The sequence below is a fragment of the Elephantulus edwardii genome, unplaced genomic scaffold (assembly GCF_000299155.1).
Source record: "Elephantulus edwardii isolate Elephantulus edwardi_28Jun2011 unplaced genomic scaffold, EleEdw1.0 scaffold00036, whole genome shotgun sequence".
NCBI classification, from domain to species: Eukaryota; Metazoa; Chordata; class Mammalia; order Macroscelidea; family Macroscelididae; genus Elephantulus; species Elephantulus edwardii.
The window spans coordinates 15,200,112-15,204,080 of record NW_006399786.1 but is presented as its reverse complement, the minus strand read 5'-3'; the positions used below and the strand labels follow the sequence as shown (position 1 = coordinate 15,204,080).

The 3,969-nt window shown below is 39.5% G+C and overlaps 1 pseudogene; it reads left to right on the top strand.

Moving 5' to 3' along the window:
* Positions 1-2,198: 2,198 nt before the first annotated feature.
* Positions 2,199-3,969, top strand: part of LOC102851500 — a 121,197-nt pseudogene continuing 119,426 nt past the window's right edge.

The following is a 3,969-nucleotide window of genomic DNA, read 5'->3' as shown; positions in this document are numbered from 1 at the left end:
TCCCATAAAAAAAGACTTGAAGCTTTTCTTTGTTTCTTCTTTTATAATTTTTATGATTCTTGTGTGTGTGTGTCTGCGTGTGTGTGTGTAACATCGAATCACATCTGACTGCCACAGGAGGAGATTGTCCCTCCTCCAGTGGAGCATCTAGTGGATTGGAACTGCGTGCCTTCGGGATTGCAACCCAGCTTCTTGCCACGGGCCACCAGAGCTCTGAAGTTTCTCTATAAATATCGTCATTTATCAAAGTTCATAGAGTTTCCAGAGACATGTTGCCACTCATGCTTCCAAATACGTATACATATACATATACATATACATATACATATACATATACATATATGTGTGTGTGTATAAAATGACCTTGTATTGAACAATTGAGTCTCTCTGAATGTTCAGAAAAATATTATTATTAAATAAAAAATAAATAGTACCTTAAACTCTGTTGGCCTAGTACATGAAAAGTTGCACTTTTAATCTACAGGTGATATCTCTTCTGCTGTTTGAATCCACCATTAGCCCTGAGAGGGGAAAAAAATGGGGCACCTTCTCCCTTGTGATGTCTCTAAAAAGCTACTGAAAGTTTAACAATGAAGTTAAGTTTATTTCAGTACTTTTAGAAGTTTGAGTGAAGAAAGATATATGTGAGTTAAATGTGAATTAAAAATGAGTTAAGTGTTAAGATGAGTGAGTTAAGTGTAAAATGATCATCTTAAAAAGGACATTTAACAGCAAGATATTCTGTTTGAACAATAATAGAGGGAAAAGGAAAGAGAGGAGACATATTAACTACTCTAGAGGTTTCAGAAAGTTGGGATTCAAAATTGGTGAAATAATAAGACTAGAAACTGAATATAACATGTGGAATTTTTTCTCACATTGAGATATTTGATGAGATCAACTTAATTGTGATAAGAAGATAAAAAATTATTTCTTTGAGAAGTTGGGATAAATAATTAAATGTGCCTTTCAAAGAGGAGGTACAAATTTGAATACAGTGTCTTCAAAGATTTTCTTAAAATACTATACAAGTAAAACAAATTAAAAGTAAGCAAAATAGATCAACGAGTACAAATAAGGAAACTCATATTTAAATGACTAAACCCTAATTGTATATAGTTCCTTACATTGCAATAGCTTACTAGAAGAAAACAAAACTTCTTACGAGAAAGCTAATGTCATTCAGTGACTTGAATGGCTTTCAAGTGTTTTCACCTTAATAAGTTGGTGTTTAAAAAATAAAATATAAGAAAAGAGTTAAAAAAGAATTGATATCACATTAGACACCACAACAAACCACAAGGGATCAAATAAATAAAAATTAAAGAATGTAAAAAGGAGAACAGGACAAAATAGGAGTGATAAACAGATGTACAGGAGGTATAATAAATTTATGAGACAAAACTTAAAACAAAAATGCTAAAATATTTTGAAATCATCAAACAGAAAACTAATTAAAAAAAGAGGACATTCTAGATAGCATAGCATATACATGCTAGAAAGAAAAAGATAAATTAGAAATTTAACACAAGAACTAGATTTCTTGAAAGATTACAGAGAACTAGAAAATAAATGAATCAGAAACCCAAAACAAAAAGAAGCAACTAAACCCATTGGAAAGATTGCAAAAAACTATTTGAAGAAAACTTTCCAGGCATAATGAAGAATGAGAGAATTTATATTCAAGAAACTGAGAGAACATCATATTGAATAAACCACAAAAGAAAAGCATCAAGACATATCATAGTCAAATTCGCCAGAACCAAAGAAAATGAGACAATTCTAAAAGTAGCAAGGGAGAAAAAAAGAGTAACCTATAAAGGAGAGCAAATAGATTAATTTCTTAGCAGAAACCATGCAAGCAAAAAAGACAAAGAGCACAACTCAAAGAACACAACTATCAACCAAGAATGTTCTATCCAGCAAAATTGTCCATCAAATTGTCCATCAAATAAAAAGGAGAGATGAGGATATTCTCAGGAAATTTAAAAAAACAAAACAAACCAGAGAGATCCAAGATGGCGGCAGAGGCAGAGACAGTGTGGTGAACTGCGGGAGCAGCGAACCACTTAAAGCAGGGCCGCTATGGCCTTCTACAGACTTCGGCTTATTGATAATTGAACAGTTAAACAGTTGATGACTGGCCCTCAGTGAAGATCGAGGCTCAACAACAGGAATTCAAGGATTCCCAAGGAGGAATGGAAGAGTCTCACGGTTGCCAACCCCCTCCGGCAGAGCCCTGTGCTGTGCCGCCGGCTGCCCGTGTGAGAGGGACTGTGCACAAGGTGGGTGGGGGGCCATGCCCCCAAAGGCCAACAGTGCTGGGGCAGGGGCATGCGCCCCCACCGGCTGCCTGCATGGGAGGTGGAAGATGGGATGCGTGTCCCACCATCTGCAGGTTTGGGTTTCCTTGGACAGGCCAAAGAAGATGATTACCTATAAAATGGATTGCTGAAAGTCACTGTTAAGAGTCTGATGACATTTAACAGTGGCAGCATGCACAAGAGGACTGACATCCTAAATGCACCACATATTTTGTTCTGTTGAATGCTTCTGCCAAAAGATGGTTAGATCTGGGGGGAGTCTGTTCACAATTCTCAGGTTCCCTTTACCATATATAAAGGGGGAGGGCAGTGACACCTACTTCAAAATATAGTATGACCACTTATGGGGGGGTAAAAGTGGTGGTGCTGGAATTGGAGACACTATCCCTGACCACATAGTCCTCGGTCAGGAGAGGGGACCAGACTGGGGTAGGGGCAATTGGAGGGGGAATATATCAGCCAGCTCCTGGGGGTGTTGCTCTGCTCGGGACGGGCTGCCCTTGGCCCCCAGCCTGGGGCGAGCTGTCGCAGCCCTCAGGGTGAGCTCCTCAGTCCCCAGATTGTGCCATCTGACCCCTGGGTGGGGAAGGAAAAAAAAAGAATACCTAGGATATTCAGAGAATGTTATCTAGGCAACCTTCTGCCACCCCCTCCCCCAGTAAACCTGAAAGCAACACCCCAAAACCCCTCTATTTGTAACTCACAAGTTTGTTCTCTCTAGGTTTGCTGCCTTTCCTATAGGTAACCATAACACTGAGTTTTACTCCAGAATTGACCCTGAAACCAGTGCCAGTGACAAAAAGGAAATACAACTGACAGCTAAAGAAGCAAAGGAGGATGGAGCCTCTGGGTTCAACCAGGCATCCCCACTGGGCCCACCTGGGAAAACACTTTGCAGTCCAGAGAGGAGCAAATGACAGGAAAATATCTTCTAACAGAACAAAAGGCAAGCAGCTTTAACTCAAGACCAGACCACCAGTAAGGTGATAAAGCGCCCTCCCTTCCCCCCTTTACATCTTCACCCCTGTTCAGCATGAAGAAGCCAGAGAGTTGGCATCCATTTCCCAAATCAATAAGACAGTTGGTTTAATTACCATTGGAAAATGCTTGTCATTCCTCTGTAGCATCTGGTCCCCACTGGACCCTCATCATTTCCTTCACCTGCTCCCCCCATCGACCAAACTGTGCAGCTCTACAACTGCATCCCTGCCCATCCTCACCCTTCTGCCCCCAACCCTCACCTCCTGTACCCCCAATATGTTTTTACCAATAAAAACAAAACAAACAAAAAATACCACCTGAGAAACACTGAGAGCTGCCCTTCTTATAGGGGTGCCACAGAAAGCAGGATGAACCAAAGTAACTAACAGCAGTACCAAAAAGAACTCAACAAAATGACAGCAATAAAACCTTGCCTCTCAATAATCACACTTAATGTAAATGGCTTAAATGCACCACTGAAGAGAAAATGAGTGGCAAATTGGATTTAAAAAAGCCATCAATATGCTGTCAATAAGAAATACACCTAAAAATGAAGATAAAAAAAAGACTAAAAATAAAAGGGTGGGAAAAATATACTGAGCAAATGACAATGAGAAAGAAACAGAAGTAGCAATATTAATCTCTGATAAAACAGATTTCAATG